This window comes from Triticum dicoccoides, chromosome 4A, assembly GCF_002162155.2.
Source record: "Triticum dicoccoides isolate Atlit2015 ecotype Zavitan chromosome 4A, WEW_v2.0, whole genome shotgun sequence".
Lineage (NCBI taxonomy): Eukaryota > Viridiplantae > Streptophyta > Magnoliopsida > Poales > Poaceae > Triticum > Triticum dicoccoides.
Genome location: NC_041386.1, coordinates 732,034,405 through 732,048,129, shown reverse-complemented (window position 1 = coordinate 732,048,129; position 13,725 = coordinate 732,034,405). Strand labels below are relative to the sequence as shown.

The 13,725-nt window shown below is 40.2% G+C and overlaps 1 pseudogene; it reads left to right on the top strand.

Moving 5' to 3' along the window:
* Window positions 1-11,996: 11,996 nt before the first annotated feature.
* Window positions 11,997-12,674, top strand: LOC119289924 (annotated as a pseudogene).
* Window positions 12,675-13,725: the final 1,051 nt, after the last annotated feature.

Here is a 13,725-nt window from a genome sequence, read left to right as displayed (position 1 = left end):
TTTAATATATACTAAATTTAGGTATATGAGATTTGATCATCTAATTAAAATTTTAGTATATAGAACTAGCTACTTTATTTTTAGTAAGAAAATTAATAGAATTAGTTTAGTTAAATTAGTTGAACTAGTTAATTAGTTGAACTAGTTAATTAGTTGAATTAGGAGCTATATTTTATTTAGGTATATTTTTAGTAAGTGCTTAGTTGAATTAATTAGTTGAATTAATTAGTTGAATTAATAGAACTAGTCTAATTAGTTGAATTAATATATAACTAATAAGTGTTTAATGTTTCACCTATGAACATAGGTAATGTCGTCTGACGGCGAAAATGATTTCATTATGTGTGAAGAGTGCAAAGACCAACGCGGCCTGTGCGACAGAAATTTCCTAGTTGATGATAGGCGCTTCAGCATTAAGCTAGACGAGACCTTTGAAGTGGATACAGTAAGTCACAACGACAAGTCTTTTTCGTAATTAAGTATGACTTATATATGCTTCATTTGCTTCAACTTATTATTTTAATTTTTCACTATTCTACTAGCGTATCCCCTGCTATGCAAGAATTTTTGTTTTGGATAAGATAGGTTTCAGTCGTGACAAAACTATGGAGGTAAAGAGAGTTTACTTGAAGACCGAGCATGGTTATACCTTCAACGTCAAACTATACAATCAAGAAACCTACACCCATTTAGAATGCAAAACTTGGCAAGCACTATGCAAGGCTTATGCATTTGAGCCTGATATGTTTATCACCTTTGATATTCGTCCCGAAGATGATATTGAAGGTAATAGAGACATTTGGGTCGATGTGCAGACGCCTCCAGTTCTACCATTACGTGAGTTTCTCATGCCATATTTATGTTGATATTGTTTTTTCAAAAATAGTTGACAACTATAATTTCAATTGACAGCTTATTTCCATTCAAGCAAACATGTCCAGCGCTTGGTAGACAGGATTGTCCACTGTCCCGGGGCTGAACTAAACTGCGAGGAGATAAGTCAAATGTTTCATGGCATGAGGATCTTGATGCTGTCAAGAGAAATTATTTTCCTAGACTTGCAAATCTTAGTACTCAAAACGTGCGACCAATAGTATTTGTATTGAACTACGGTCACATGTATTTAGGAAAGATGGTAAGATTTTTACTATTTGTCCTCAGTGCATCTTTTGCATACATTATTTTTAAGCTAAACTTCATGTTGCTAAGTATGATACTATACGATGTTCTCTCTTCAACAGGGACTCCCGATGATAGTTGTGCCTCAGTGGATCTCGACTAATGATCGCATGTCAATTGTTAGCTTACGGCCAAGACATCCTACATTGCACACGAGTGCATTCAAGATTTCTAGAACCAAGGAATGCTTAATAGTGAAAGACTGGAGCAAAATTGTGAATGATTGCAGAGAAGTACTAGGAGTCAACAAGCAGAAGCGCAACCAACGATTAGGAGATGGGTTCATCTGCATGCTCCAATATGATGAATCAGGACAGCTACACATGCTCTATGCCATTTTACCAGAGAGAGAGCAGCAGGAGTGATTAGCATGTTCTATGAGATTATGCAACTCCTATAATTGGAGGCCTGGGAGTGGCAGCTGGACCTATTCCTGAGGACTTCTTCCAGAACACTGTTCCATCACAGCAACTTGCGAATCGGCTGCCTCCTCCAGGAGCAATCCTGAGTCTGGGATGAACGTCGGCAGACCGGTACCTACTCAAAACATGATGGGCAATGTTGGTCTTCTAGATGGTGGGGTGCCGCCACAGGGGCCACAACAAGGCCAGTTCCCTCAGCAACAAGGTATTCCTATGAACCCAATTGGCCCACCTGATGGTGGTGTACCCCCACAGAGCCAGGCTCTTCCTTCACAGCCACAGGGCTTTCAACCTGATGTTCCTACTCCATCACAACCAATTGATCTCAGTGCTCTCGAGGGTCCAGGAGCGGCAAAGCAAGCTGCTCAGTGATACGTCTCCAACGTATCTACTTTTCCAAACACTTTTGCCCTTGTTTTGGACTCTAACTTGCATGATTTGAATGGAACTAACCCGGACTGACGCTGTTTTCAGCAGAACTGCCATGGTGTTATTTATTATGCAGAAAACAAATTCTCGGAATGACCTGAAAATCCACAGAGATTACTTTTGGAAAATATAAAAAATATTGGCGAAAGAATTAAGGCCAGGGGGTCCAGACCCTGTCCACGAGGGTGGGGGGCGCGCCCTCCCCCCTGGGCGCGCCCCCTGTCTCATGGGCCCCCTGATGCCCCACCGACCTCAACTCCAACTCCATATATTCCGTTTCACGAAGAAAAAAATCAGAGAGAAAGTTTCATCGCGTTTTACGATACGGAGCCGCTGCCAAACCCTAATCTCTCTCAGAAGGGATGATCTGGAGTCCGTTCGGGGCTCCGGAGAGGGGGATTCGTCACCGTTGTCATCATCAACCATCCTCTAGCACCAATTTCATGATGCTCACCGCCGTGCGTGAGTAATTCCATCGTAGGCTTGCTGGACGGTGATGGGTTGGATGAGATTTACCATGTAATCAAGTTAGTTTTGTTAGGGTTTGATCCCTAGTATCCACTATGTTCTGAGATTGATGTTGTTATGACTTTGTTATGCTTAATGCTTGTCACTAGGGCCCGAGTGCCATTATTTCAGATCTGAATCTATTATGTTTTCATGAATATATATGAGTTCTTGATCCTATCTTGCGAGTCTATAGTCACCTATTATGTGTTATGATCCGACAACCCCGAAGTGACAATAATCGGAATACTTCTCGGTGATGACCATAGTTTGAGGAGTTCATGTATTCACTATGTGCTAATGCTTTGTTCCGGTTCTCTATTAAAAGGAGGCCTTAATATCTCTTAGTTTCCACTAGGACCCCGCTGCCACGGGAGGGTAGGACAAAAGATGTCATGCAAGTTCTTTTCCATAAACACGTCACTACTAGGAAAAGGCCTGCTAGTGGCGCACCTGTTTTACCTACTAATGGCGCACTACAGGTGCGCCATTAGCACCACGCCATTAGAATCTTTTACTAATGGTGCACCACAGGTGCACCATTAGTATACCAGATACTAATGGCGCACTAGGCAGTGCGCCATTAGTATAGCCCACGGTGCGCCATGAATATATGATGAAAATTTGAAAAATATTTCAAACTTCCCGGTCATATTACGTATCATTTTTTTAAAAAAAAATCCAAAAATAATTATTTCGAAACTAATTTTTTTTCTGTTACTAGTGGTGCACCTAGCAAACGGTGCGCCACTAGTAAGTTTGAATTTTCTTGCCTCTAGATCTTGAAAGCCCCGTAACTTTTTTCTGTTAGGTCTTTGAGGATTTTGAAAATGTTTAACGGGGTTCCCCCAATTAAATTCGGATGTAACTTTTCGAGTAGATGATTTTTCATATAAAATTTTTTTTAATCCGACTTCGTATGCAAAAGTTATGCCCATTTTACAGATTCCAGAGATATTTTGCAAATAAAGTCAAAATTCATATTTGTAAATTTTCCCAACAACTAGAGCACATATCACATGGGAAATTTATTTTCTTTTATTTTTTTGACATTTCCATCATTTTCTTTTCTTTTTTCTAAAACTGAAAAGGCGGTCCAGGGGGTGCATTCGGTGGAATTTTTGGGCCAAGTTAGTAATGGCGCACCGTGGGAGTGGTGCGCTGCCACACACACGGTGCACCATTACTAGTTTTGAAAAAAATTTGAAAAAATATTACTAGTGGCGCACCGTGGATGTGGTGCGCCATTACTAGTTTAACTAGTAATGGCGCACTATCCCCTGGTGCGCCATTACTAGTTTTGAAAAAAAATAAAAAATTGAAAAAAAATACTAGTGGCGCACGTGGATGTGGTGCGCCATTACTAGTTTAACTAGTAATGGCGCACTATCCCCTGGTGCGCCATTACTAGTTTGGAAAAAAAATTGTTACTAAAGGTGCACCGATGATGTGGTGCGCCATTAGTATCTGCACACTAATGGGGCACCAACACATGGTGCGCCATTAGTATATAGTAGTGGCGCACCACATGTCTGGTGCGCCATTAGTGTCCATATCATCTATAACCCTTTTCCTAGTAATGCGTACGACTATATTCGGAATACATGCCTACATTACATTGATGAACTGGAGCTAGTTCTGTGTCACCCTATGTTATAGCTATTACATGAGGAATCACATCCGACATAATTATCCATCGCTGATCCAATGCCTATGAGCTTTTCACATATTGTACTTCGCTTATTTACTTTTCCTTGCTACTGTTACAACTACTACAAAACTATTATCTTTACTTTTGCCACTGTTACCATTACTATCATACCACTTGCTACTAAATACTTTGCTGCAGATACTAAGTTATCCAGGTGTGGTTGAATTGACAACTCAACTGCTAATACTTAAGAATATTCTTTGGCTCCCCTTTTGTCGAATCAATAAATTTGGGTTGAATATTCTACCCTCGAAAGCTGTTGCGATCCCCTACACTTGTGGCTTATCAAGACTAACTTATGGCGCTGTTGCCGGGGAGCATAGCTCTATTCTTTAAGTCACTTGGGATTTATATTTGTTGATCACTATGAGGAACTTGAAAGACGAAAGAACCAAGATTTTCCCCTCAACTACGAGGGGAGGTAAGGAATTGCCATCTAGATCTGCACTAGATTCTCCTTCTGTTTTGAGTAAGCTTGCGACACCTAAACCTGCTACTGCTATGAATTCTGATATGTCACATGTTATTGATGATGTCACTTCTACTATGCATGATACTTATGATGAAACTACTTCTGTGTGTGATACTACTTTGCCATTAGGTGAATTTTTGATGAACAACTTGCTAGGGTAAGAGAGAATGAAATTATTGAAGATGCTATTATTGATGATAGTGATGATGAAAATTCCCCCTGATTATGAATTGCCTGTTGTTCCTGAGGGTTATGTTATGAATGAGGAAGCTTCTAGAGCTATTTTTGCTTGCATAGATAGATATGATCTTAAGAAGTTATTAGCTAAATGGAAGCAGCAATCTCTTAATGCTAGAATGAAACCTGACCCCCCTTTTGCTACTTCACCTATCTGTGTTACTGATACGGATTATGAATTCTCTGTTGATCCTCAGATTATTACTTTGGTTGAATCTGATCCTTTTTATGGCCTTGAATCTAAAACTGTTGTGGCACATCTTACCAAGTTAAATGATATAGCCACCCTGTTTACTAATGATGAGAAGTCTCGCTATTATTATATCCTTCATATATTTCCGTTCTCATTAAAGGGTGATGCTAAGACTTGGTTTAATTCTCTTGATCCTGGTTGTGTGCGTAGTCCCTAGGATATGATTTATTACTTCTCTACTAAATATTTCCCTCCTCATAAGAAACAAGCTGCCTTGCGGGAAATATATAATTTTGTGCAAATCAAAGAAGAGAGTCTCCCACAAGCTTGGGGGAGGCTTCTTCGATTACTTAATGCTTTGCCTGATCATCCTCTTAAGAAAAATGAAATACTTGATATCTTTCATAATGGACTAGCCGATGCTTCCAAGGACTACTTGGATAGTTGTGTTGGTTGTGTTTTCAGGGAAAGAATAGTCGACCAAGCTGAATTACTATTGAATAATATGTTGACTAATGAAAATAATTGGACTCTCCCTGAGCCAATTCCTGAGGCAATCACTGAGCCAATTGAGCCAACTCCTGAGCCTATTCCTAAACCCACTCCAAAGAAGAGGGGCGTTCTATTTCTCAGTCCTGAAGATATGCAAGAGGCAAAGAAATCAATGAAAGAAAAGGTATTAAAGTTGAAGATGTTAAGAATTTACCACCTATTGAAGAAATACATGGTCTTAATATACCGCATGTTGAAGAAACACATTGTCTTGATAACCCGACATAGGTAGTAAAGGTAAATTCTCTCTATAGATATGATAAAGTTGAAATTCCCTCTACTAAATTTCATAGCCCATGCTTAGATGAATTTGATGACTTTATGGATAGGCAAGAAAGTTTTAATGCTTATGTTGGTAGAGAATTAAAGAATAATGCTTTCGAGATACGCTTGAGTGATTATATGGCTAGATTTAAAGGTGAACTTAAACTCATTAGCAAATATGCTTCTATGGTTACCACTCAAGCTGAGCAAGTACTTAAAACTCAAAGTGATTTGCTTAATGAATTAAATAATAAACATGACTTTGCTGTTAGAGTGGCTACTAGAACTGGTAGAATGACCCAGGAACCTTTGTATCCTGAAGGCCACCCTAAGAGAATCCAGCAGGATTCTTAGAGAAATAATTTAGAGGCACCTAGTTCTTCCAAAAAGAAGAAAAAGAAAAATGATAGGACTTTGCATGCTTCTAGTGAACCTGTTATAGACACACCTGAGAATCCCAATGATATTTCTATTTCTGATGCTGAAACACAATCAGGTGATGAACATGAACCTGGTGATAGTGCCAATGATAATGTTCATGTTGATGCTCAACCTAGCAATAATAATGAAGTAGAGGTTGAACCTGCTGTTGATCTTGATAACCCACAATCAAAGAATGAAAGTTATGATAAGAGAGATTTTATTGCTGGGAAGCACGGTAAAGAAAGAGAACCATGGGTTCAGAAACCCATGCCCTTTCCTCCTAAACCATCCAAGACAAAGGATGATGAGGATTTTGAGCGTTTTGCTGAAATGATTAGACCTATCTTCTTACGTATGCGCTTAACTGATATGCTTAAATTAAATCCTTATGCTAAATATATGAAGGATATCATTACAAATAAAAGAAAGATACCGGAAGCTGAAATCTCCACCATGCTTGCTAATTATACTTTTAAGGGTGGAATACCAAAGAAACTTGGAGATCCAGGGGTACCAACTATACCATGCTCCATTAAAAGAAATTATGTTAAAACTGCTTTATGTGATCTTGGAGCCGGTATTAGTGTTATGCCTCTCTCTTTATATCGTAGACTTGAATTGAATAAGTTGACACCTACTAAAATATCTTTGCAAATGGCTGATAAATCAACTGCTATACCTGTCGGTATTTGTGAGGATGTGCCTGTTGTGGTTGCAAATGTCACTATCTTAACGGACTTTGTTATTCTTGATATTCCCGAGGACGATAGTATGTCAATTATCCTTGGTAGACCCTTTTTGAATACTGCAGGGGCTGTTATTGATTGCAACAAAGGCAATGTCACTTTTCATGTTAATGGTAATGAGCATACGATACACTTTCCGAGGAAACAATCTCAAGTTCATAGCATCAATTCTATTGGAAAAGTTCCAACTATTATCATTAGAGGTTTTGAATTTCCTCTTCCTACCGTCAAGAAAAATATATGATATTCTTATTGTTGGGGATGTTCATATCCCCGTTGAGGTAACTTAGTGTTATTCGAAATTTCTCCGGTTCCGTGTTATTCAGAATGAGTTTGTTAACAAGACTTGATCAACCTTGTTAGTGGATTCATTTTGATGATCATGAGATGGATGAAATTAGAAGGCACAACCTTCTATACCCTCTTTTTACTTTCTGTTATTTAGAACAAATAAAACAAAAATAGTATTATCTGTCTGTTTTCTGAATTATCCGTGCAATAAAAAATATCCCAAAAATAAAAGTGCTCCAAATGCCCTGCAAATTTAGTATGATTTTTTATGGAATATTTGAGGATTTTAGGCACTGAAAACACTGGAGGGGGGGGGCAATGTTAATGACCCCCACAAATCTGAATATAAAGACTTTCTTGCTAGTATTACCGTGGGAGAATCTAGGGATATTGCACAAGCTACCATAGGGAGCATTCATTTTCCTGCTATACATTATTTTGCTCTCTTCATTGGTAGATGCATTAATGGTAAAGATGAAGCATGTCATATGTGTGTGCCTGATCTTTGCGTCCTCAAGAGTGCTGTGTTAGGTAATAAAGATTACAATTTGGGGTCAATAGTTGCACGTAGGTTGCATAATAATGGTATATCCGGAGATTTATTTGGAGGGATTTGTGCGACCTGTGTCGCTAATTATCTTGGTATAGCCCCACGAGAGGGGGATATGGAGTTGCCTCCTGCTTATTTAGATTATGACGCGATGGTCAAACATCGTTTTCTTGTGAGGAACGAACAATTCCTTCAGTATCGACTAATCTTTGACAGACGTAGCTCTGTCCATGTTACTCTCCCTGCTCCTTTTCTTTTTGATTACCAGGTAAAACGAAGATATGTTGTTACCAGGGAGGAGGCAACTGAACACGAGGGGAGAGCAGAGGCGGCTCGCCAACATGTCGCAGCTCAGGATGCATTTGTTGCTGCATCTCAGTATGACCCCAGTTATAACTACAGATATCAGCCAGGATACCCTTGGCAATAAACCAACTTAAGCCAAAAGCCTAAGCTTGGGGGAGTACGTATTTCTCACCGACTTTACATTCATGTTCACACATTATTCTAGTCGTCGATGCTCATACTCTTTCATTGTATTATCCATGCTAGTTTAATTTTCTTTTTCCAGTTCTCTTCTTGTGAGTTTGATAAACCATAAGAAAAACCAAAAAAATTAGTTAGTTTAATTTCCATGCTTGTAGTAGAAATTAAAATGAAAACTGAAAAAGATTTCTCGTTCTTCTTTTTACTTGTTGGGAGCTTTCCCGTGTAAATTGTTTTCTTTTCTTTTCTTTTTCTTTGGGGGTCGAGAGTAGAAGACCATATTGAAAATGTTTAGTGGCTCTCATATGCATGATCGTTTATTTAACTTAGAGCCCATATTACTTTGTCTTCTCTCTTGAGTTGAATGCCTGCAGATTCCAGCTTAGTCCAATGCACGTGCACTATTATTATTATATACATCATTCGGTCGTGCAAGTGAAAGGCAATAATGACGATATATGATGGACTGATTGAGATGAGAAAAGCCGGTATGAACTCGACCTCTTTAGTTTTTGTAAATATGATGAGTTCATCGTTCTTGATTCAGCTTATTATGAAGTAAATATATTTGCAATGACATTTAGAGATTATAGTTCGTTGTGCCATGCTTGATTAGCTATGAGTTATAATGGTTTACCTTGTGTACCAACATTCTATTAAAATGATTGTGATGTGGTATGATGGGATGGTATCCTCCTTTAAATGAATTGAGTGACTCGACTTGGCACATGTTCACGCATGTAGTTGAAACAAATCAACATAGCCTTCACGATATTTATGTTCATGATAGATTATATCCTACTCATGCTTGTACTCAGTGTGAATTAATTTTAATGCATGTTCATGACTGTTGTCTCTCTCTCAGTTGGTCGCTTCCCAGTCTTTTGCTAGCCTTCACCTGTACTAAGCGGGAATACTTCTTGTGCATCCAAACTCCTTAAACCCCAAAGTTATTCCATATGAGTCCACCTTACCTTCCTATATGCGGTATCTACCTGCCGTTCCAAGTAAATTTGTATGTGCCAAACTCCAAACCTTCAAATGAAATTTTATTTTGTATGCTTGAGCAGCTCATGTTTCAACTAGGGATGCCTATATCTTCCATGCTAGGTGGGTTATTTTCAAGAGGAGTGGACTCCGCTCCTCATTCACAAGAAAAATGGCGGTAATCGGGATGCCCAGTCCCATGATCCAAAAAGATCAAAGCAAATCAAAATAATTAAACAAAACTCCCCCAGGGTTGTTGTTAGTTGGAGGCACTCGTTGTTTCGAGCAAGCCATGGATTGATGCTTGTTGGTGGTGGGGGAGTATAAACTTTTACCATTCTGTTTGGGAACTGCCTATAATGCATATAGTATGGAAGATATCGCCATCTCATAGTTGTTGCATTGACAGTGAAAGTATGCCGCTCAAAATGTTATTCATCTCTATTTTAAAATCGAGCTCTGACACCTCCGCAAATCTTTGCTTCCCTCTGCGAAGGGCCTATCTATTACTTTTATGTTGAGTCATTACCCTCTTATTAAAAAGCACCCGCTGGAGAGCACACTGTCATTTGCATTCATTATTATTGGTTTATATTGGGTATGATTTGACTGGATCTCTTTTACCATGAATTACAATGTCTAGTCAGTCTTTGATCTTTAAAGGTGCTCTGCATTTATGTTTTGCGGTCTCAGAAAGGGCTAGCGAGATACCATCTTGTTATATCATATTATGATTGTTTTGAGTAAGTGTTATCATTCGAGTTTTATTATTATTGCTCGCTAGCTGATTATGCCATTGATATGAGTAATTGTGAGACCTAAGTGTTATTGTGAGTATGGTTAGTTTATAATCTTTGCTGAAAACTTGAATGCTGGCTTTACATATTTACAACAACAAGAGCAAATAGAGTTTGTAAAAGTTTTTCTTTATCACTTTCAGTTTATCAACTGAATTGTTTGAGGACAAACAAAGGTTTAAGCTTGGGGGAGTTGATACGTCTCCAACGTATCTACCTTTTTAAACACTTTTGCCCTTGTTTGGACTCTAACTTGCATGATTTGAATAAAACTAACCCGGACTGACACTTTTTTCAGCAGAACTGCCATGGTGTTGTTTATTGTGCAGAAAACAAAAGTTCTCGGAATGACCTGAAAATCCACAGAGATTACTTTTGGAAAATATAAAAAATATTGGCAAAAGAATCAAGGCCAGGGGCTCCACGCCCTATCCATGAGGGTGGGGGGCCCACGAGACAAGGGGCGCGCACCCCTGTCTCGTGGGCCCCCTGATGCTCCACCGACCTCAACTCTAACTCTATATATTCTGTTTCGTGGAGAAAAAAATAGAGAGAAAGTTTCATCGTGTTTTACGATACGGAGCCGCCGCCAAGCCCTAATCTCTCTCGGGAGGGCTGATCTGGAGTCCGTTCGGGGCTCCAGAGAGGGGGATTCGTCGCCGTCCTCATCATCAACCATCCTCCATCACCAATTTCATGATGCTCACCGTCGTGCGTGAGTAATTCCATCGTAGGCTTGCTGGACGGTGATGGGTTGTATGAGATTTACCATGTAATCAAGTTAGTTTTGTTAGGGTTTGATCCCTAGTATCCACTATGTTCTGAGATTGATGTTGCTATGACATTGCTATGCTTAATGCTTGTCACTAGGGCCCGAGTGCCATGATTTCAGATCTGAACCTATTATTTTTTCATGAATATATGTGAGTTCTTGATCCTATCTTGCGAGTCTATAGTCACCTATTATGTGTTATGATCCGACAACCCCGAAGTGACAATAATCGGGATACTTCTCGGTGATGACCATAGTTTGAGGAGTTCATGTATTCACTATGTGATAATGCTTTGTTCCGGTTCTCTATTAAAAGGAGGCCTTAATATCCCTTAGTTTCCACTAGGATCCCGCTGCCACGGGAGGGTAGGACAAAAGATGTCATGCAAGTTCTTTTTCATAAACACGTATGACTATATTCGGAATACATGCCTACATTACATTGATGAACTGGAGCTAGTTCTGTATCACCCTATGTTATAGCTATTACATGAGGAATCGCATCCGACATAATTATCCATCACTGATTCAATGCCTACGAGCTTTTCAGATTTTGTGCTTCGCTTATTTACTTTTCTGTTGCTACTGTTACAACTACTACAAAACTATTATCTTTATTTTTGCCACTGTTACCATTACTCTCATACCACTTGCTACTAAATACTTTGCTACAGATACTAAGTTATCCATGTGGTTGAATTGACAACTCAACTGCTAATACTTAAGAATATTCTTTGGTTCCCCTTGTGTCGAATCAATAAATTTGTGTTGAATACTCTACTCTCGAAGGTTGTTGCGATCCCCTACACTTGTGGATTATCACTCAGCCCCCAGCGCCTAAAGCCGTGCATCCTGGCCAGGCACTCTACGCTGCCTTTTGTTAGACACTTTATCTGATGGACTTGGTATAGCTTCAGCTGACACCCATATCCGTGATTACGGGTACCCCGTGGCGCTCCTGCTGCAGAATGCTACTGGATGGGTCTTGCTCATCTTGAGCAGAATCAACTCACGGATGCACTAAATTGTTTGGATGAAGTGTTCTTGTCCCTTGCAAGGGACCAATCACGTGAAGCCAACATCAAAGCGCAGGCTACCATTTGTGCGCAGTACAAGATCGCCATTTCATTGTTGCTGCTGCTCCTTATATTTTGCTTGAAATGAATTTTGTGCGTGCAGGAAATTGCTCGGCTCCAAAGAGTCTAGGGAGCTGGCACGCTGAGCGCCAAGGAGGAGATGGGCAGGCTGTCTCGGCACCTGGCGTCCCTGCCCGTCCAGGCCAAGCACTGGATCAACTGCATCCGGACCGCCATCAAGCGCAACATGGAGGTCCAGAACTTCGCCTATGCCAAGCAGATGCTGGACCTGCTATACTCCAAGGAGCCGCCGACCAAGCAGGATGAGCTCAAGAGCCTCACCGACATGTGTGTCCAGCGGGGGCTCACCAACAAGTCCATCGACCCGTTCGAGGACCCCTCGCAGTTCTGTGCCGTCACCCTCAGCCGCCTCTCCACCACAGGCCACGACGTTTGCGACCTCCGCGGCGCCAAGTTCTCCGCCCTCTCGGCCCCGGGCTGCGTCATCTGCGGCATGGGAAGCATCAAGCGGTCCGACGCCCTCGCCGGCGCCGGCCCTGTCGCCTCGCCCTTTGGCTAAGTTTTGTCATGTGACGGTTTCTGTTCTTTTTGCCCGAGCCTCTGTTACTTGTATGTATTAGTGTGCAGTCAACATTCTTTGTTTTGTGCTGGGTTGTTGTAGCAGTTGTGGTAATAGCCTTGGAGATACCATTTTGTTGTGATTAATTTCCCTATATGATTCTACAGAACCTAGAAGCTCTAGCCATGGCATTTGCAATATTTTCGCTGTTCTTTTGTTTTTTGAAACTTCAATTTATTTGCAATGTTTGTGGTCATGAAGGCAAAGCTTAATTTTGCTGTGATTAACTTCTCCATGTGATTTTACAGAGCTCAATCATAGCAGCCAGTGATCCATGTACCGAGAAGCTCTACGTACCGCATTTCCAATATTTTGCTGATCTCTTGTGGTTGAAAGTTAAGCTATTTTGCAATTTTTGGTGGTGAAGGTGAGAATGTCTTGAATGTGTTGGTTAATTGTACAAAGGTTTGTGCCCTGCGGCTCGCGCTCAGGATTTGTCCAGTGAGGAGTTCTTTGTTGATTCAGGCCTGTGTTGGTGTCGGGGCAAGTTGACACCGGCATTTGACGTAAGTTATTGATTCCCACCTTAGAAATGATTTGATTTCTTTGTGAAGGAAATCTGCTATTTGGCCGTTGATCATTTTCTTCAAAATTCGTGTTTCTTCTTTTCTTGGACTTAACTATGGAATGATGGTAATGGCAAGTCTGCTTTTGGGGCTACTTTATTAAAAAACAATATGTTAGTAATTCTTTTCTTGGAGTACAAAAGTTGAAATTCGGAATGATGGCAATGGTAAGTATCGGTTATATGTGCAGCATGAGGAGTTTCTAATGATGAGTCTTTTGGCTCTGATAGCCCCTTTAGGCCTCATTTGTTTGGGCTACAGATTTTGAGAATCAGAAGTTTACTATTGTTTACCTTGCTTTTAGTATATCAGAAGTATTGTGAGATATCTGCAACACCCCCAATGCGTTGGCCAACCATGAAACGTGCAGAACTAATCACACTCATTGAACAGTTCACAAATCTTCCAATTCATACATACACATT